The 22,444-nt window shown below is 45.7% G+C and overlaps 1 long non-coding RNA gene across 2 annotated transcripts in view; it reads right to left on the bottom strand.

The window, feature by feature from the left end:
* LOC125173689 (uncharacterized) overlaps nt 1-22,444 on the bottom strand; it is a 101,285-nt gene that overhangs the window by 41,454 nt on the left and 37,387 nt on the right. The window contains exons 3-5 of one of the 2 annotated variants that reach the window (XR_007155118.1): nt 10,295-10,529; nt 9,376-9,878; nt 21-259 (exon numbers count right to left, since the gene is read on the bottom strand). The exons of the other annotated variant lie outside the window; for it this stretch is intronic. This is a non-coding gene — a long non-coding RNA (uncharacterized LOC125173689). Of the gene's footprint in view, nt 1-20; nt 260-9,375; nt 9,879-10,294; nt 10,530-22,444 lie in introns of those variants that run through there. 2 annotated transcript variants of the gene reach the window in all.

Here is a 22,444-nt window from a genome sequence, read left to right on the forward strand (position 1 = left end):
CCCCCCTCCCCCTAGGGGTCCTATTTCCTAGAGGAAGAAACAAAGGCTGAGAAACACAAACAGAAGAATTCTCTTAATTCCTGGCCAGTGCTGTTCATCAGGGTAGGAAAGCTCATTTGAAGAGGCTTGCAAGATCATAGAACACATCTTATGACGGCAGAGTTGCGACTCAGGGGGCATCTGTCCAAGAGCAAGGTGCTCAGCCCACAGGGGCCTGCGGAGTCCAACTGGAAAAAGCCTCTGAGATCCATTTTTTCTCCTAGAAAAGAAGCAGTGCCTCTCACGGTTTTATAAACATAGCTATTAACATTTAACAGTTTATATTACACCCAGACTGCAAAAGCCAAGGGACTTATTTTACAGCAAGTAAGATTTCAACCTCATGTATCTGCTCTCATTTTCTCTTCCTCTCCCCTTTAAAGGTTCATCACTGAGGAAGGTAGTACAGTGAACACACTGTGGATTGTAGGCCCCTGCAGACTCCTTTCCAAATTCCCTCCCTCCAGTGCCAGATAAGGTCAGAATTTCTACTACCAGTGTTTCATTACTGTGGTTAAAGTATCTTAGTGCTTAAGTGCTAATAACACTTTTATGAAGAATCATAGTAGGAATGAATTTCAGATTTCTTCCTAGTAGCAAATTTTCCCAGCAGAGAGAAAAACAGGGGAACAAGGGCAGTGGGCACCCCGCTGGTGTCTTGAAGGATTGCTTTCATGATGTGCAGATGAAGAAAACAGTGAGGTTCGAGGGGCTGCCAAAAACAGGATTCCCACTCCCCAATCCTCTGTTGACCCTAGAAGGCCCTGTAGTCGATCCATGGATTGAACAGTAAGCAGAATGTATAAATGTAGATACGTAAATAGAACAGGATCAATAGTTTCTCTTCTCATTGGTTACTTGATGGCAGCAATGAGTATGATCTATAGGTTTTTTTTTTATCTTCTTTCATTTGGAAAAGAGAAAAATTTTATTCAACAATATCTGTTGAGCACCTAGGTTGGGCTGGGCACTATGTCAGGTTTTAGGAATGTAATTCTACAAAACGTGTGAGTCCCATCTTTTGGGGCTTCCATTCTGGTAGGGAAGACACCCTAACACAAGGAAACAAACAAAATAATTATGAATTGTGATAAGCGCCAAGGAGGAAACAGATAAGATGCTAACAAAGGTGGAGGAGGGATGTTCCTCAGGATGGGCAGAAAATCCTCTCTGAGGAGGTAATAATGAGGTTGAGATCTGACAGGTGAGACAAAGCCAGCCACTGATGAGCAGAAGAACCCGAATTTCTTCCGGGAAACCCCACAATACAACCGTCTCTGACTTCAGTCTGGGCCAACATTCTTGAAAGACACAGAATTCAAGCAGCATCTAAATAGCACCTAAAACACCACCACTTGGCAATGACTATTACGAAACATACATCCTTTTTTAGTAAAAGCCCCAAAGGACAGAAAAGTCTCTTTACTCAAAAGAAGGGAAGTCTTAATTAAAACAACTAAATAGCATATGTCAACGTTCTGAAAAGCCCTATTTGATGTTGCAACTGTTATTTCCAGGACTGATTCTTATAACATGCCTGGGGCCTTGTAAATTGGGCCCATTCCCTCAAGTCCAGGCTGGTGGGCAGAAGACTGTGTGCAGAGAGCCAGCAGCATGTGGTCCAGAGGAGCCTTGGCATCAGAGGAGTCAGAACAATGCGACATTGAGCACACGGAGAGGGGGGCAGTGAGGAAGGAGGGAGAGTGCATCAGTATGGAAGCCAGGCCACAGGAGTGGTGCAAGATGCCAGGCAGGCACCACGGGGGACATCTGTCAGCTGGCAGCAGGTTAACAGCTGCATCCCAGGGGCTGGGGTACTAGGCGGGCAATGCATCAGGCCAGGGTCTTGAACAGAGTACAAGGTGGGTGCCCATTATCAGAATTACAGTGAGGCGCTGCTAAGGACAGTTATTGATGGTGACACACAAGACTTACTAGATGCCTTCAAAGTCAGAAATCTGAGGAATAACCAATAGTGAGACTCCCAGGCCCCCCATCAAGCATGGTGGTGGGTGGGGAGATGATTTTTGGCATGGTACCTCGTTGGCACCTCTTCAACTACATGGAAGGCTGATGCAGCCCCGGGAAGTCATGGCCAGGAAACAAGGCTTAAGTCCCCTCTGTCCCTTTAACCTAGCTGATTTTCCAAGACTCTGACTCAAGGCCCTATGGATGGGCCACAATTACTTGCTAACAAGGGTTTCCTCTGAGAGAAACTGAGAGCCTTGCATGAACCCATTCAGGAGAGCTCTTGCCCTGGGCTCCGCAGCCTGGCCAAGCTCAATCCCCCGAGGAAGCAGCTGCGTGTCAAACAGCAGCCCAAATCGGGAAGGGAATCGGGTGGGGTGGAAAGTCCGTGTAGGCCTCCCTGGGGCTTTTCTCAAGTGGACCGAAATATAACCTGGAGGGGTTTGAGGCAAAGTTATACATTTGACAACCAATGTAAAAACCTGTGTAGGGTGTCATTAGCTGGGGAAAAGTCTGTTTAAAGAAAAATCCCCAGGGGCACCTGGGTGGCTCAGCTGGTTGAGCATCCGACTCTGATTTCAGCTCAAGTCTTGATCTCATGGTTTGTGCGTTCCAGCCCTGCACTGGGCTCCACGCTGACAGTGCAGAGAGCCTGCTTGGGATTCTCTCTCTCCCTCTCTCTGCCCCTCCCCTGCTTGCTCTCTCTCTCTCTCTCTCTCTCTCTCTCTTACACACACACAAAATAAATAAACTTTAAGAAAAATAAAATAAAATTAAAAATAAAAAAAATCCCCAAGTTTGTTTGTAAAACAAACCTGGAATTGTTAAGTGCTGTTTTCCAGGCTCTGTGCTAAGAGAGTTTCTGAATTATCATCTCATCCTTGTAATAGTAATAATCCTGAGGTTGTTTGTCCCCCACCCCCACCCCCCCCCCCCCCATCACAGATAAGGAAACAGAAAGATTCAGTAACCTACACAGCTGGCAGGTGTAGAAGTGAGATTCAACCACTCATCTCTTTGTCTACAGCTGCTTCTCCTAAGTGCTTCTCCTATAGTCTTCTGTAAAAAGGCAAGATACAAAACTGTACCCACACCACGATTACGTGTAAAGTAGGTACTTGAAAGGACAAAGGAACTTAAAAGGACAAAGATCTGAAAGAAACAAACAAAAATGAAGGCAGTTGTGCTGGTAGGGTGGATCTGTGGGAGGGCTTTAGTTCTCCTTATTTCTAAACTATTTTAATGTTATCGTGTTATTTTTGCAATTAAAAAATTTAAAATGTATTTATATTCAACCTTTGGGCTAAATTTGGTGTTCCCTTGGGGTGACTGCCAGGAGCCGCCTCTCTTCATTTCCGCAGTACTCATGCCTGGGAAAATCTGTCTTTATTTGGGCTCTGAGCGCCACCCTTAAATGGAATAAGGTTAGCAGGAGGCACCCACCCCAAGGTCAGGGCTGCCGACTGCGTGACAGCGGATGGTCTGGTAGCCGTGCCTGGTTATGGCCGAGCATTGGAGTGAGTGTGGGGGCTCCACCCACACCCACGAGCTCTTGCGCCCCCTGTGGGGGCTTGACTGGCACCCAGGAGCGCTGGCGCCCCCTCAGTGCAGTGGGTGTGGTCAGGGCCACGGGCAGGCGCTGTTGGGGCGGCTTGGGAGCGTATCACTAGGAGGGCCCGCAGGTGCTCAGACCTAGTAGGAGAGGAGAATGCTGCCATTTTCCAAGGGAGGAGCTGGGTGTGCTAAGCGAGAGGAAAATGGCAGTGCAGGCCTCAGGGCAAGGCAAGGACCCCCGGAGTGGGAAAGAGCAGGAAAAGCTTCTCAGAGTGAGTACCACTTGAAACGGCTGTGAAAGATGATTAAGACCGTATGTTCCAGGAACTACAAGGATCCAGAAGGGGAAGATGAGGCCAGGAGGTGGGAAGGGCACTTGTGGAGATTGGTTGAGAGCGTACCTTTCACTGTGTAGGCAATGAGGAGCTACCGAGTTTCTTGGGGCATCTGGAGAGTGGGGTGATCAGCGCTGTACTTGAGGTTGACTAGACGAAGCAGCTTGTCAACGGACTGCAGAGAGGAGCCCCCGGAGGCTGGGAGGCTCCCTTTTGAACCAGGGAGGAAGTGAGACAACATAGAGCCTCAGACTATGGGTACTTGGTGGCTGGTTAGGTACAGGGTGGGGATAGTGGTAGGAGAAGGAAGTCCGGGATAATGAAGGGGTTTCAGGTCGGTGTGATCATTTATTCATTTATTTCAACAAAATTCACTCTGTTCACTTAGTTAATACAGATATAATGTGGGCCTGCTCTGTGCCTCACATAGTGCCAGGACCTGGGCACCCAGAGAGGAAAATCTGTGGTAAGACAGTGATTATCATGCAGCAGAGGGGTAATGGGTATTTTAGACCCCTTTTTTGGTATCACTTCAGATCTTCTCAGCCTCACCTGCCTCTTGTTCCCAGCTGTGGGTGTGGCCCAACTTCACACAGGCGCATCTGACCCCTCCCCAGGTTTCCTTTTCTGACACAGTGGCAGAACTCTGCTCAGCACCCAGCCCAACAAATGAATCACCAAGAACTGTTGAGTAGTCCGTGCAATAAAGGGCAAACCTCTGACCAGGAGGGGACAGAAGCCCTCCCTCCACCCCTACCCCCACCCTGCTAGTGGTTCCGAGACCTGGCTCTTCTTTTTTTAACGTTTCATTTTTATTTTTGAGAGGGGGGTGAGGGGCAGAGAGAGGGGGATAGAGGATCCGAAGTGGACTCTGCATTGACAGCAGTGAGCTGATGCAGGGCTCGAAGTCATGAACCACGAGATTATGACCTCAGCCACAGTTGAAGCTCAACCAACTGAGCCACCCAGGCACCTCCCAAGACCTGGTTCTTAGGGCTTTTCCAGGATATAGTACTTTAGATTGAACAACCGGTCCCACTTAAGAGTGCCCAGCTTGATAATACATCTATCTACCTATTGGCCCTACCTCCTTCCATGCTTTTCTCCCCCTCGTTTCCCGCTCTTGCTACTAGAACTGTATGCCTTAACAAAGTGTTAGCACATCAGTCTCTGCCTCAGACTTTGCTCCCTGAGGAATCCAGATTGAACCAATGATTCTTACTTGAACTCTAGCTGTCCTCACTCTACCCAAACTTATATAGCATTCGACCAAGTCTGGAACATCAAGGTTAGTAGCAATACTTCACTTCTAGAACAAGTACAGTATAGGAGTGTAGGTCAAGAATTTTGTCTTTTCTGTTCAGCATTTATAGGGATTCCCATAGTTTCTTGTGTGTTAGTCTTTTTAAAAAAAATGTTTTAACATTTATTTATTTATTATTGAGAGACAGAGTATGAGCAGGAAAGGGGCAGAGAGAGAGGGAGACACAGAATCCAAAGCAGGCTCCAGGCTCTGAGTTGTCAGCAGAGTCTGACACAGGGCTCAAACCCACAAACCATGAGATCATGACCTGAGCCGAAGTCGGATGCTTAACTGACTGAGCCACCCTGGTGCCCCTCTTGTGTGTTAGTCTTAACTGCCTGGATAGATCTTACCTCCAAGACCCTGTGCCTCACAGCATTTAGACAATGTTGGTCAGGCAGAAGATGCCAGAAAACATTTCCAAATTGAATTGAAGTTGTTCTCTTTAATTTTCCTGGATTCCACATTTTTGTCCACTGCCTCACTTTATCTGTAAACTAGTTTCCAAAAGGGCATTTCCTTCCTCTCCTTGTACTGCTTGTGCATGGTAAGATACCACTGATGGAAACTTCCATTTAGTGTGAAAGTGACCACGCTCCGACAGATACAGTGGTTTATCCAAAGAGTTCCCCTTTCCCAAGCAGTGGCTTTAAAGGCTCTGCCTACAAATATCCAAGCTGGTTGCTGCTATTATGCTGCTATGTCCCTCTTTACAGGGCAACCCCACTCTCCCATCCACCCCTACCAACAAATCATGACAACCTCCTAGCTTTGTTCAACTTTTTGGTAGGAAAGGAAGTTAAAGTGTAGGAAGTGTAAGTCTCCTCCCCAGTTAATTGACGACATCACGGTCATTAACTTGTCCTTCTTCCTCCCCATGCCTAAAATACTCTGAAGATTTGGGGAAAATAAAAAAAATTGTGCACACGCGCGCGCACACACACACACACACACACACACACACACACACATCAGGGTTCCTATCTTAATATTTATAGCAGCCCTTAACCCAAAGGGCTTTCTGGGAGTGGGAGGGAGCCAAAGCGATGGTGGTCTTTCTCTCAGCCTCCTATGTCAGGCTCAGGCAGGAGACCAGAAGAGGAGGTGTTGAGTTTGGGACAGCCAGGACACTTTAGCTGGTTAGAGAGAGTGAAACACACCCTCTGACAGCTGAGGCTAGGAGCTGTCAAGGCATGGATAGAGCTGCTTGTGTGGCAGCTAAGCTTTCAAAGGGAAACATGTCTGGCTTTCCAAACACTCACCCTTTCTGTTTCCTTTTCTTGGCACCCACTTAGACCCTACCATTCCAAGTCCCCTGCTCATTCCTTCCAACACTTTCTGTCCCCCCTGCTGACTTTCCCTGCCCACCAGCAGAGCAGTGGGCCATGGGCAGTTGGGTTCATGCACACATGGCTCGTCTTCCCAACTAAATCCTGGGATGTCAGAGGGTATATATGATATTTCTTTTCCGTCACCATCTATCCCTAGCACATGCATCACAGGATTTTAAGACAGAAAGGAGCCTCTAGCAATCAAATTTGAGTCTTACTTTCCAGGAAACAGAGCCCTAGAGAATGAAGAGTTCTAGAACTTCAGTGCTGAGCAGTCACTCAGCCCAACCTAATTGCTGCTGTGCTCTCTCCCCTGCTGGCCAGTGGTCATCCGGTTTCTTCTGAGCACTTCCACTGGCAAAACAGAAGAGTGGGTGGGAGTAGTCAGCCTGGTTTCACAGATCTGGGGTCCGAGCCTAGTTTTCTACTTCCATATAACTTTTTGAGCTCTTGTTCCTCATCTCTGAAATGGGGTGATAGTATCTAACTCATAGGATTGCTGTGAAAAGTAAGCAAATGATTGCTTAATAAATGTTAGCTGTTATAATGCCATTTCCCCAGACAATCCAGCCTATCTTCAGATAGCTCTGTTACCAACTTCTAAGTTTTCGCTTAGTTGAAATCGGTACCCATGGAGTTTCCATCTTGTATGAGCTGCCCTAAGTCATCAAGTGAATTAGAGTTTAGTGGCAGAGTTGGCACTAGATCAGGCCAGACTGTCTCTGAAATACATGCTGCATGAATGAAAAAAAAAAAAAGCAATTTGTCATGACAAACTGCTGTTATAAGTATTCCCATAGAAGCTAAGACAACAAAGTGATTTCCACTAGCCCCAGAGCTAGGTAGTGATAGAACCAGTTAAAATCACCTGTGTCCTCTCTAGTCTGGTGCTCTACTCCACCACAGGTATGACTTTGAAGAGGTTCTCTCTGCCTCTTCCATCTTCACAGATCAGAGAGGGAGGTATTTGCAGATGCAGACAGATAGCAGTCCACCATGAGATCCCACCCATCTCCCCTGCACACACTTGCTCATGCTAACAAGTTGGTTAAAGGACAGGAAGTTGGCCTGCAAGTATATTGGAAAGACAAGATTAGTCTTTCAGTTCCGTAGGGGGTCTTGCATTAAAACTGCAAAAACATTCCACATCCAAAGAGTCTATTCTATAGAGGTAATGGCCCAAAGCATGGGGTACGCCACTGGGAACATCCTGGGAGTCGAGGGCAGGATGAACACCCTGAGAATCTGAGAAGACTGCCAGAAGGTTGTCTGGAAAAGCCTTTACCAATTCTATGGCAATGCGGTGGATTGAGCACAGACTGAACCTCACACTTTCATTCCACATCACATATAATAGATAGAACATTTAAAAATCAATAGATACATAAATCACTAGCAAGAGAAGTCTTCATGGACCAGAAATAAAGTTGTTGCACTAAAAAGGGAGAAGAAAATATATGGAAAGAACCTACAGTCACAGGCAAAGGCTAGAGTGGAGCCTCATGATCCCGGGGAGGAGGAAATACATAAACATCATCAAAACCACAGCTTTAATGCCCAAGCAAGGATAAAGGCCAGTGTTCTTGTTGGTAGCTCCATTATTGGCAGTGGGTCTGAATCAGAATTCCTGAGTAAGATGATATGTAAAAGAGGAAGTTAGAATAACTCTCCCCTCCCTCCTGGAACTGCATGCCAAAATGAGGTACTACCAGTGGCTAAGGAAGAAAAGTCACCTGCATAATACCCAGGCATAAACCTTTATGATGAGTTCAGAGCTTAGTATGACTCTATTTTCTCAGAGCCCAAGTCTTGAGCCAAGCCTCAAACAAAATATATGCTTTGGTGCTTTGCACTGAAATTGTAAAACTGCTCCACAGGGAGGTCATCATAGTACAGGAGTACATATGGGACAAAATGTCATGGAACGGGTAATGAAAAATTGATTGTGGTGATGGACATACAACCATGTGAATATTCTAAAAGCGACTAAATTATACACTTCAATAGGTGAATTGTATGGTAGATAGGTTATACTGCAAAAAAGCTGTTAAAAATTTCATCGAAGACAAGCTCACAATTCTTAATAAAGCATTTGAGGAAAGGCAGGATAATGATATAGTCATTATATCCAATAAATTGAAAGAAACACATCTGAGAAAAGAGAAATAACAGAGTACTCTGAAAAAGACTTAAAACATGTATGTTTAAAATCCTCAAGGATAGAGCAGCATCCACAGAAGAAATACAGGATTCACGAAACAAGAATGTGTAAATATGAAAAAAAAAGTATATATCTTAAAAATGAAAAATAGAGCACTGAAATTAAAAAAAAAAAAGGTCCAAGTCATAGATTGGACAGAGCTGAAGAGGGAATTAGTGAATTGGGAAATAGAAGTGATAAAATTTCTTAGAATTTCAGCACAATGTATTAAAAAATAGAAAATCTAAAAAGGAAATTAAAACACATGGAGGCAGTCCAATATAGTCTAATAAAACAGTTTCAGGAGAGACTAAAGAATGACAAAGACACAAAAATTGAAGACAGAATGGTAGATATTTCTAGAACTGAAGGAAGAAATAAATATTCGGCTTTATAAAGCTCATTAAGTGTTAAATACAATAAATCTCCAAACTCCACATTACAGTAAACTATAAAACATAAAAATAATGAAAAATCCCAGAATTTATGGTAGAGATAGATTAAGTACAAAAGAACACCAGTGGACTTCTCATCAGCAACAACAGAAATTCTCTGGTGTAATGTAAAGGGAGGAATCCAAAAGTTTAGGGAAATAGGAATGTCAGCATGTATTTATCATATAGACCCCACTCATTCACTCCTTACCTTTGTCTCTGGAAAGGGTTCCAAGACATTTCTCTTTGCCACCATATTGAGAAATGCATGACTTTTAGAGTAAAAACATGACATGACTCTGGATAACTGATGTAATTCTGTAGCAAGATAGAGAAAACTCTCTTTTCCACATGAAAGTTACTTGATGGTGGTGTTTCCTTGTAGAAATAAAATCATTTTTCAGATGAACAGTTGCATACTAAGTGCCAGGGTATGTATTGATCTACAATGTTGAAAAGTCTGTCTGGAACTAAATGTAGCCTCTACCTGACTTGGTTTATGAGAGTCTGCTACTATGCTCCATGATCTGTCTTCTATGTAAGACAAACAAGTAATGTAAATGGGAGTATAATGAAGATTATCCTCTTTGCCTCTTTCGAGGCTTTATTAGTTCTAATCTCTGTGATTCCACGATAAACAGGGTGCTTTGATCCGCCATTTCGGTAGGGTAGCTCCACGGATTCCACTTTCTTCCTACCATGATAGTCCTCACTCTATAGGTCAGGAGGAAACATACAGATTTTTTAGTTACTGAGTATATTTATTCCCAATATATACTCAGGAACATGGGGGGAAAATGGGGTATATTTGTGACCTACTGGGACTACTGTGATATGGACAAAGCCCCAAATTCCATGTATTTCCTTTTTACCATCTCGGTCAAGCCACCTACCTTGATACCCTCAATTAAACAAATGTCTCTATGGCATGACACCCTCCCTCAAGGCCTCCACTCTGGCTTATGTGTTAGAGTGGTGTTGTGGGTCCTCAGGGTTTAGCTCAGATCCAGTGTTCAATAATCTCTGAAAATGTTTGGGTATTTGCTTTCCCCACAGTGTACAGTTAGTTACGTGGGCAATGGCTACAGGAAGGCTGCTTAGGGAAGGCTAGAAAGATTTGTAGTACATACCTGTGATAATACCTCAGGGCACTTTCTCAAGGGTTTTCAGTCTTCCTTTCATTCAGTGAGCTCTGGGTCTTTGAGTTGATGCTGATCTAGATTCTCTACTGCAGTGACTCAAGTCAGGCTTATATTTTCCAGACCTAGAGTTCCTTTGGTTATACAGGTCAAGAAGGAATGTATTGAGCTGCTCCTCTATGTTGTTCCTAGGGATCCATCATCAGCTTAACACTTACAATGATTCCTGTGGGTCAGGAATTATAGGATTATACTCTGGGCTTGATACCCCTTATGGTAACCATGCCCACTCCGCCTTTGATGGCTAAGTGCTGCTATGTTGCCTCTTCTACTTCAGAATCCCCTCATCTTCTATGAACTCAGGGAGCACGTTTCAATCGCAGCATCTCCCATCTTTAGTCCTAGCTTAAAATAAGCTGGTTTTATGGGGGGTGGGAGGGAGGGGAGGGTGGGTGATGGGTATTGAGGAGGGCACTTTTTGGGATGAGCACTGGGTGTTGTATGGAAACCAATTTGACAATAAATTTCATATATTGAAAAGAAAATAAGCTGGTTTATAGATGGATCTGCAAAATATGCTGGCACCAGCAGTAAGGGGACTCCTGTCATGTTACAGCTCTATTTACAGGCTGGAAGGGGTGGCCCTAAGGACTACAGAGGAGAGAAATCCTTCCATTGTACAGAGCTTTAAGTGGTATTTGGTCTGAAAGGAGAGATGACCTGAGATCTGGATCTAAGCCAATTCATGGACAATGACTAATGGTTTGGAAAAATAGTCAAAGACTTGGAAGGGATATGTGACAAAGCATTTTTGGGAAAGAGGCACATGAATGGACAAATCATAATGGGTCCAGGATGTGAAAATGTTTGTTCCATGAGAATGTTCTCCCAAAGATGTCCACAGTGCAGGTATCTTGCTCTATGAATGTCAGCCAGCCTCTTTCCCAGTCACCTCAGTCTTTAATCAGTGAGGTTATGAACATCATCACAATGGCAGGGTTACAATTATAGATAGGCTACAATATGCATTTTCCTTCGCAGAGGCTGACCTGGCCACCATCGCTGCTGAGTATCTAACTTCCCAGAAGCAGTGACTAACCTTGAACCCCCGGTATGGTATCATGACCTAGAGGTACAAAACTGTCACCTGCCTGGAAGGGTGACTACATTAAATCCTTTTATTGTGGAGTGAACGGTAACTTGGTTCTCACTGAAATAGATGTTTTTATCTGGATATGCATTTTTGTCTTTGCGTACCATGATGTAGGGACACCATTTAAGGGCTTAATGAATGCCTGATTCAGCATCATGAACTCTTATATGAAGTTGTTTCTAGCATTATGGTAACGCTAGTTTGTGCAACCCCGCCCCCTCAATGGTGGTTTAACACAATCTATATTTCTTGATCATGTAATTGTCCAATGTACATGTTTCATATGGTTGGGTTTCAAGCATTCCTTTATGTGGTGTTTAGGGGCCATCTTGTGGCTCCACTATTCCCTAGAAACTCAGAGTTTTCAACATTCAGATGGCAGACAGGAGAAGAAAATGTGGATATTCCCCATTAGCTTCTTAAAAGTCCCAGCTTGGAAGTGACACACATCATTTCTACTCACATTCCATTGGTGGTAGCGAGTTATATGGATGTAAGGGATGCTAGGAAATGTAGTCTACCCCCATATCAATTGTATATTATATGAATATTGGATAGACAGCTAGCCGTCTAGGTCTAATGTTATCAGCCTGCTAAGGAGGTAGACTGGTCATTAAATATTACTGCACACCTGTCTTATACTTACACTCTTAGTACACACACACACATCCAAAATCCCACTCAGTCACTATATCCAGCTCAAAGACCAGGATCTCTGGGTGATATACAGTTATCTCTAGCAAGTCTAGATGTAGCCCCCTGTGGTCCAGAGACCTATGAACACAAAGACAAGTATCATCTCTCCACTAACCACCAGTCAAAACACGATATGGAGGTAGGAACAGGAAAGCCATAATAAAATTCCATTCAGAAAAAGGAATAATGGGAGCTACAAGGCAGTCACTTGTCCGCAGCAACGATAAAATCTTTCTGGATAGACACAGTGAAGACTGTTTGTTCCAGTGTGAGGGTGAAATTCTCTGACTAGCCCCTAATCCTGATCTCTGAAGGAATTTCCTTGTCCACTGTTCTCTCTGGTGCCAGACTATACCGTTGGAATATGGGTCCATGCCCAATTTCCCCCATGGCCTTCTCTGAAGTGAGCTTTGCTGACTTGGCCATCCTTGGGACTATATAATTCACAGCCTGCTTCCAGCCAATGCAAATTTAAAGGCCTGAGAAATGTTTTATATTACAAGGTGTTTTTGGTGGGGGGGAGGGCAGGGTTGTTTTGTTTTGGTTTCTGCTTTTCGAATCAGGATCATGATTTCTCTGACAACAGAGCTCTCTCAAAACCAGTGGGCTTCTAGGGGCACCTGGGTGGCTCAGTTGGTTAAGCGTCTGACTCTTGATTTCAACTCAGGTTGTGATCTCACAGTGTGTGAATTCCCGCCCTGTGTCAGGCTCTGTGCTGACAGTGTGGAGCCTGCTTGGGATTCTGTCTCTCCCTCTCTCTGCTCCTCCACCACTCACTTTCTGTCTCTCTCTCAAAACAAATAAGTAAATTAAAAAAAAAAAAAAAAACAACAACCCAGTAGGCTTCAAATCTGTTTGCTTCCAGTCAATTTCATAACCCTAACCCTAACCCTAACCCTGTAGGCCTGTAGCCATACCCAGAAATCTTTCCTAGACATAAGTCTCAATATTGCCTCATTTCTTTGCTTTCTCAGCCTCATGCCTCTGTCAACTCATTGGAGGCTACTCTGAGGCTGTCTGAAGCACAAGCTTGAATATGGAGGTTGAAGCTGGTCTTTTTCATAGACTGAGTCCCTCTATGTAACTGTGAAATCTTAATGGACCTTTGTTGCATACACCAATTTTATGTCTTACCTCCCATTGTTTGGGACTCAGATGATTTGACTTTTTCCTATCCCACAAGGTCTCATGTCTCTACAATCCCTATCACCTTTCATTTCTACTTCATTAATAGATCACTAAACCCAAATCATTTCAGTGTCTGCTTGTGAGGAACTTGACCTAAGATCCTTGTATATGTCTGTCTCCCTTTTGGGATATAAATTCTACCATGGTGAAGGCTGTTATGCTCATTATTGTATCTCAGTGCTTAGACCAGTGTCTGGCACAAACCTTAAGGTGCTAAATAAATATCTATTGATTGGGGGAATTGAATAGGTGCAACTAAACATTTATTTAGTAAATGAATGAAATAAATTTAGTGCTCTCCTTGAAAGGTGTTTTGGTAACGTATCTTCTTTCATTTCATTATACTCAGTGATGTTTTACAGGCCGGTAATGCAACCCTTATGGATTGGCACTTTGGAAGTCTGCCTGGTTGGCCAGTGCCCAGCTCTCACCGAATGAATGGACGTGGTGTGTGCCTACAGCTAGGAGGAGAGCACAGGACACACAATGGGGGGAAGTGAGGTAAAGCAGGGCTTGCCTACTAGGTGCAGTTGAGTTGGGGCAGCCCTACCACTGGCGATCAGCAGGGACAAGGAGCTCTGCCATCTGCCACCACCCCTCTATACAAGTAGCCACACTTCCTTTTGGCCAACCAAGGAAACCTTTCCTTGTAGAGATGTGTGAGAGGAAGGATTACGGCAGTTTTAGGTGTTTCCCCCTGATAAGACAGACTCCGGGGCCTGATGCCTGGTCCTATTGTTAAACCATCGCTTCTTTAGAACTTTGCAGAGGGTGAAACACGGTTGGGTGCAGTCAAAACTGGCTAAAAATAAGCCCTGAAACAGACAGTGTCTGTCAGAAGCAGGTGCGCTGGGAAAGAGGAGTCTGACTTCTGAAAAGGAGCACCTCATAGGGCCTTTGCAAGGGGAGAGTGAGCACCTGGTGGCAGTGGTGAAGTCTGTTTTCCTGTCCCAGGCCCCCTGAAGGAAGGCTATCCAAGCCTTCCATTCCGCCCCCCACGTCTAATACCACCACATACCACACCCCCATCATGGCTGTCCCCATTGCTTCACCACCTCCTGCCCAATATAGATTCACCAAGTCACCACCTTCTGACTCAAGGATTATAGAGTCTCAAAATAAATCGTACTGAACAACTGCTGTAACCAGAAACAGATTGAGTGTAAATTCCAAGGCCCTGGGACCGGGTTCCTCTTCCCTCATGCTTAAGCCCCTGCCATGCGCCACTGTCGGCACCTGACCAGGAAGCAAATAGAGAAAGCAAGTCTCTCCGACCTTGTGCTCCATTTTTACATCAAGAAGTTGGCCAAGTCTAGGCCAATGCATTTAAAGCCCTCTGTGGTATGAAACTCTTCAAATACAATGTCCTGTCAGCTCACATATAGAACTGGTCAAACCGAGCAATCCTGACTGAATTGTGGAGCAGGGAGAGAGGTGTGGCTGAGCCTTGTCCATTTTGCCCCTCCTCTGTCTCTCCCTCCTGTGGGTCTGGACAAGCTAGAAGAATCCCTTCTGTCATATTCAGGGAAGAATAGTGTAAGGCACAGAGAGCTCCAGCAGGAAGGGACACATCGAACAGAGCCAGAACCTGGAACTCAATCCTACCTTGTGTCAGTATTGTACTAAGGAGGCTGGGTGAAACTGAGTTAAACCTGTATATGTATGTCGGGGTGCAGATGAGGGGCGTCAGGTGGCCTCAGCTGAGAGGAGAGAGGCCTTGAGGCACGATTCAGGCCAGGCCAGAGACTATGAGCAGATTGTCTTGGCCCAAGCAGAACTACACTGCTTACAATGTTAACATCTGCAGATGACAGTGGAGAGGAAATCACGAAGGATCCAGTTAGTGGGCAGCTTTGAAGGTCAGAATGGGAAGAAGCCTGGATTTGATCCAACAGGCAACAGGGAACCACTGTAACTTTCTGAGCAGAGGAATATCTCATAAAAGAGACCCCAGAAGAATAGTGGACATGCTCTCCTAAGATCAGCCCTAAAGAGGCATGTGTCTGGACTATAAAAACTTTTAGTAAGCATTTCATGATGTCTCTTGCACCCTCCCCTTCCCTTCCATCATCTCTGCCTCACCTAAGTTTAGACGCCCAGTCATTCCCCCTTGGCCCTCGCTCAGCCTCCTGCTGGTACCCACTGTCCGACCCCCATGAGTCCGTCCTCCGTTCTGACATTGTGGTGGTCTCCCTGAAACACACACCGGCACAGCCCCTGCCTCCTTCAGCTCCTGCAAGGGATCCTCGCTGAATAAAGTCCAGCCTCCTAAACCTGGCTTTCAGAGTCCTCCACGATGACGCTACAGCCTCCATCTCCAGCGCCTGCACCCACGGTTCCCCCCTGCTCTGCCCCACCCCCCCCCCGCCCCGCTCCCTGGCTGGTGCCCACCACACCCCCCACCTATTCTCCTTCCTGTCTCCAGCACCCCTTACCTTCTCCCAGAAGCATCTGTCAAAGACCTCTTACTCTTTAAGGCCCAGTTCTAATCTCGTGCCCCTCCCAAACCCTTTTAAGATCCTTTGAAATAGTCTCTCAAGGCACTGTGTTTGTATATCTAGTGTATCTGTTCTAGCACTTATCTGTCTGCCTAGTGTCAGGGTTATTTATAAATGTCTGTTTCTTCTATTATGCTGTACGTTCTAAGAAAGCAAAACAGTTAACAAAATATATAGTTGAATTTCTTGTATTGGCTAGCAGAGCTTATAAACTTTGGTGCGGGGTGACGTGGGGGTGGGCAGTGGTGGATAGTTCTACAGAAATCTTTAAAACTAAGAACCATCCTGAGCCCAGGACACTCTGAACTTTCAAGACCCACACACTTTCTAGCCCTGTTCTATGGTAAGTGAGGTCAGCACTAGATAAGAAATGCCGAGTTGGCCAAGAATCTCCCACACCCCTCCCAGCCCAGTGTTATGTCTAACAGTGGAGCCAGGCTGGCGATTTGGGGACAGGCATGGCGTCAATATCATAACACTGGGACATTACCTACCACGTGCCTTAAGTCCTTTTCCTCTCACTCTGGATCTATCATCTCATGCTGACATGTTGCTTAGTCTATGGAGACTCTGGGAGAACGCAGGCACTTAGCAATGAGCAGAATGGTTATTTAAGAGAAATAATAGCCACCTGAGATAATTGATTGATCGTGTCTCCATGCAGGGTTCTGGACCAGAGACTGTAGGAGCCACAACCCTGATAGGTTGGGAATGATGGTTAAGTACAAGTCAGTCTGCAGCCACAGATAGTGTTCTTGAGCCACGTGTGTTGAAACTTAACAGGCTTGTTTCAGAGAAACATATGAACGGGAGAGAGAGGCTTCCAGGCTATTCCATAGGGGCCTATTAAACTCACAATGTAACTAACCATAGCACCTTACCATTACAGATCTCCAGCAGCCTTTAAAACCTGATTCCAGCAGAAAAAGTCACTCTAAAATAGAATGCGGTCTCTGCCGAGGGGAGCCCCAACATGGGCTCGGCGATCCTGTCTTGTGCATAGGGCCACCGCGGCAGCAGAAGTTCTGAGTTCCTAGTGTCCTCTGCGGGCATAAATGGCAGAAAGGGAGAGTCCCTGAAGCTGCTAGCGTCTGTAAGTGGGTGCCTAAGTGTCCCCAGCAGCAAGGAGAAGAGAAGACTTCATATGCTTCTTTCGGAGTGGGAATCCTTGGCTGGAACGAACACTTGTATAGAATAAATGTTCACGGAGAATGATTCGTGAGCTGAGAAGAGCCTATATATACTAAATTAGATGGGTTGGAGAATATCAGAGGTGAAAAGACCACGTAAGATCTGCATATCCACCCCCCACATTCTATAGAGGAGGAAGCTGACCCTGGAGAAGCCACATGACTTGCCTGTGGCAAAACAGAGCTGTGAATCCAGACCTTCCGTGGAGCAAGTCATTTCACTTGAGCTCAGTGTCTTCCCCCAAGTCGGAACGATGCTCCCTCCCCCGCTCCGAGGGTTGTTAGGAGGGTCACATGAGGACCTGCTTAGGAAATCTTTACAAACTGCAAAATGCCATGCAAGTAGGACCTACTTTTACTTCCTCTACTCTCAGCTGCCTCTTATTCTCCTTAAGCTCAGTACTACCATGAAGTGACATGGGAGCCAGGACGCACGGTGGCAGGATGCCCCACGCACAGCCCCCAAATCCTGCTGGCCTGCCAGCCTAAGATGCTGGGCAGCCTGTTAATACTGATCCCGTTTTTCCTCCCTTCTGCCCCCATCGCCGATGCCTCTCTTTGGCTAGGCAGCAGAAACGTGCCCAAGCCGGGGGGGGGGGGGGGGGGGGCAATCCCCTGGAGAAGGTTTCCAAGCTTCAGAGAAGATGTGCTTGCAAGGAACAGCACTAGAAGCACTGGAGGTGTCTGTCAGAGTGGCTCTGGGAGCCTCCTGGGGTCTCCCAGGAGAAGGCCCTAGAAAGCAGGGAGTGAGTCCTCAGTAGAAGGCCTTCATGAAGAAAGCTGCTGTCCTCCAAAGGCCCCCTTTGCCCTTTTGAATGGATGGTTTAGGTTGTCTACCCATGTTTCATCGTCTCCCACTTGCAATAAGTGAAACAGTATTTTGCAATTGCTTGCCATTGATGGGTCACTTATGTTTTTGCAGTCACTCTACGCCACTTTTAGAAGCGTGCCATCCACTACTGCTATTCAGTTACGGGGTTCCAGGGGTGGTGGGAACCCACGCATCTGGGTGCCAGTGGCTTGTAAGAAAGGCCTCGCTGAGTTCTGGTTGGTTGTGGCCCCATTGATCCCAACATCTCTCTGCACAGCGCGTTCACAAGATGGCAGGTAACAGTAGCCTCTCTGAGGGTGAAGGCACATGGCGAGTGTGTACCTCTTGTAAGGCAGGGGACAGCTGTAAGTAAAAATCGTAATGGGAGCTACCATTTATCGAGCAGTGCACACGTGAGGCCCTGTGATGAGGCCCTGTGATGAAAGAGCTTATTTGACCCCTCCAACAACCCTCCAAGGTGGACTATTTTTTTTTTTATTTTTTATTTATTTATTTAAAAAAATTTTTTTTTTCAACGTTTATTTATTTTTGGGACAGAGAGAGACAGAGCATGAACGGGGGAGGGGCAGAGAGAGAGGGAGACACAGAATCGGAAACAGGCTCCAGGCTCTGAGCCATGAGCCCAGAGCCCGACGCGGGGCTCGAACTCACGGACCGCGAGATCGTGACCTGGCTGAAGTCGGACGCTTAACCGACTGCGCCACCCAGGCACCCCTAAGGTGGACTATTTTTATTTACATTTTACAAATGAGGAAGCTGAGACTTAAATAACTTGCCCAGGGTCCCACAGCCTGCAGGGGAAGTGGGATCTGGTCCTGTTCATTTAGGTCAGTGGATTTGGCATGTGAAATTCCCCCAAACTGACTTAAAAATAAAGGCACATTTAGGCTACATCATTTATGAAATGTGCTCATGCGTGCATAAAATGGGAAGACCATCACCCTTAACTCTTCCGAGCTTTTGTTCGAGGCCAGGAAGGAGTTCACTGTGGTCTGACGTGAGCCTGCGGCCCAGAGACGAGCTTGCAGGTAGCAGGCTGTAGATGGCCACCAAGCTCTGATGATGGTGGTCCCCTCTGTGGGCCGGTCTAAGGTACCCCCAGAGGGCCGAGCTGGACCCCTCCCAAGGTCACATGACTCTGAACAACAACAGGAAATTCTGAGAGAGTTCCAAGAAGTGCCTGCCTGCCCAAGTCACCCTGTGCTCATCCTCCAGGGACCTATTGGGTCTGAGTGCGGGCCATGTGCTCCTGTGGGTGCAGTGCCTGAGCCAGCACTAGAGGTTACAGCACACGCGACAAGGCCGATGCCCACCCTCCACAGCCCCTCCCTTAGCCTCTCCTCCTGTGGCCTCTGTCACCTCCCTCACCTCCTTCAGGAGGCTACCAGGCGGGATGAGTGAATAGGGAGCAGTCAGGATAGGAGGGGGCTGGCATGGCAGTCTCCTTGTCACCACAAGCACAGCTGAGGCTGGGCCCCATCCAGTCACACTCTAACACTGGCTCCCACAATAGCCACACCCCGGCTCTGCTTCCAAGAGTCAGGGTGGCTGTGCCCAGTGACTCCTGGGGTGCTGACAGAGCCGAAAACTCAGACTGAAAAGTGACTCAACACAAAGCCAGAGCTTGAAAATGATGCTTTCCCACCCCTGTTCCCCGTCCCAGTCTGTTTCCATGTCTTATCCAGGAGGTGTTCAAGCTGCCTGTTACATGCAGAGGAAGGGTACCATACACATAGCACACATAGAAGTGTAAGCCTTGTGATGGTCATGTAGAACTTCTCTAGAAAGGATTGCAGCGAACATGTGTTGCAGACACATGGGAAACCCAGGAGGCCAGAGGCTTGTGTCACACAGATCACAGGTGATCACATGACTTCCGCCAAGCTTTGAGGCTTGTTAAATAGGAATCTATAAAAACTCATTTCCTCTCCTTCAAAAGAGGTTGGCACAATACAAATATGGGAAGACATATGAAACGAGGATATTGCCAATGACCAAACAGAAACCTTTTCACTTCAAGGTGAAACCCCTCCCGTCCCCTGCCCTGACCAACCCCACCCAACCTCCCTTACAGGTGGTGATAGAATCTGCAGATGGGGCCGAGAGGGTCTAAAGCAATGTTATCTCTAAGCTGCTTGATAGTGGTTCAGGCCAGAAAGGGACTAAAGGCAGTGAGCCCACAGTTCTAACCTCCTGTGATCTAGAGAACTCCTTATTCTGGGGATGCTGAGACCACCGAAATTCACAGGTGAATCTCCATGATGAGAACAAGGCAGGCATTGGGAGCCACTGAGAACCTGCATTCTCTTCTTCTGGTGGATGCCTTCTACATTGCTGCTTTGCTTATATCCTGATTTGCCAGGAAAACAAGGTCCAAGTAACTTCAGCTCAGTGTGTGTCACCCTTCCGGCCAGTCCTCCAACCGAGACCTACTCTATGTAGTAAATGTATGGACAGTGAATTGAAAGGACATACACTAAAAACACAGGAGTGGGGACCTGTGGAACAGGGAGAGGGGTAAAAGGGATAAAACAACAAACAGTTTAAAAGGTCCTTGAATAAGGAGAAGCCAGGAACTGAGTTGGGTGGCCAATCTATAAAGAATTGATACAACTTAACACCTAAAAAACAAATAATCCAATTAAAAATGGGCAGACAACATGAACAGACATTTTTTTCCAAAGGAGACATCCAGATGGCCAGTAGACACATGAAAACTTGCTTAAAATCACTCATCATCAAGGAAATACAAATAAAAATCACAATGAGATACCACCTCACACCTGTCAGAATGGCTAAAATCAATAACACAAGAAGCAACAAGTGTTGGTTAGGACGTGGAGAAAAGGAACCCTCGTACACTGTTGGTGAGAATGCAAACTGGGGCAGCCTCTGTGGAAAACAGTACAGAGTTGTTAAAAATAGAACCACCCTACAATCCAGTAATCACGCTACTGGGTATTTACCCAAAGAATACGAAAACACTAATTCAAAGGGAGACCTGCTCCCCCCCACTATGTTTTTAGCAGCGTTATTTACAAATAGCCAAATTATGGAAGCAACCCAAGTGTCTATTGATAGATGAATGCATAAAGAAGAGGTGGTATATATATGCAATGGAATAATGTTCTGCCATAAAAAAGAATGAAGTCTTGCCATTTGCCATGACATGGACAGAGCTGGAGAGTATAAACCTAAGCAAAATAAGTCAGTCAGAGAAAGATAAATACCATATGATGTCACTCATATGTGGGATTTAAGAAATAAAACAGATGAGCAAAGGGAAAGAGAAAGAGAGAGAGAGAGAGAGAGAGAGAGAGAAACCAAGACACAGACTCTTAACTCTTAACTTTGTTCTCTATAGAGAACAAACTGATGGTTACCAGGGGAGGTGGGGGGGATGAAGGAAATAGGTGATGGGGATTAAGAGGTGCACTTGTCATGACGAGCACTGAGTAATATTTGGAACTGCTGAATCACTATTGTACATCTGAAACTAACAGAACACTATGTTGACTACTGGAATTAAAATTTTAAAAATAAAATGACAAAACTAGCATTAAAAAAACCCACCCCAAACCCAAATAAATAAGTAAGTAAATAAACAAAATGGTTTTCGTGATTGCTGCATGTCCATCTACTCATAGCCTTGGATAGTCAACTGAGAATCACACCCCACTGAGTCTTGAAGGAAATACCCTTAAATATCTTAAGTGAAGTGACGCCTTACAACAATATTAGATTTGTCTCCATCTGGGAACACTGATCTGGACTAATCGAATCCCATCTTCCATTTTTTTACCCTCATTGGCCCTCCCTTCAAGTCCAGCCACCTCTGTCTATGAAGTTTGTGGCTTTGTCCATGTGGCTCTCTGTGCCTAGAACGCCCTTGGTAATCAGGCTGAAACTTACCTCAAGGCTGGCCTCGAGGTCACTTCCTCTGTAAAGTAACCTCAGTAACCATGATAGAAAAAAAATCATTCTCTTCTCTGTGCTGCTTGGTACTCCTGTGGCACTTTTCATCCACAGATGTCTATTTTCCTATACGGCTTCTCCTTTGGCATCAGGATTCTTGAAGACAAGGACCGGGACTTACTTGGCATTTTATCACCACATGGTGCTTGGCATATTGTAGATAGGCAATAAGTAGTTGTTGAATAGACTTATCGAAGCATTTCTGGTCTGCATTCAGCATTTTTTTTTTTTTACACCTCTATTAACTAATGATGTCAAAGCCGACCCCAGTCTCAAGAATCAGAAGCTAGATGTCCTAACTCCTTCGTGGGGTCTGCTTCTTTGGCAGCAGCCTCTAGCTGCCCCGGTCTTCTCTTTCATTCTCTCTTTTCGGCTCATCTCTCTTCTATGTTTCCCCAGAAATGAGAACGGAACAGAGCCTCTGTAATGCACACTATTTGAAAAGGTTTTCCTGCTAAAAAAATGTTTTTGTAGAAATGCAATTAAGCTACATCTTGTATACGTCTGTAGCCCTCCCAGTACCTAGCACGGTTCTTGCCTAGAAAGCTATTTGCTCAATTAATATATGGTTTTATGCAATGCTATACTTCCAGCGAACTTAAGATGTTT

Source organism: Prionailurus viverrinus, chromosome C1 (genome assembly GCF_022837055.1).
Source record: "Prionailurus viverrinus isolate Anna chromosome C1, UM_Priviv_1.0, whole genome shotgun sequence".
Classification (NCBI taxonomy): Eukaryota; Metazoa; Chordata; class Mammalia; order Carnivora; family Felidae; genus Prionailurus; species Prionailurus viverrinus.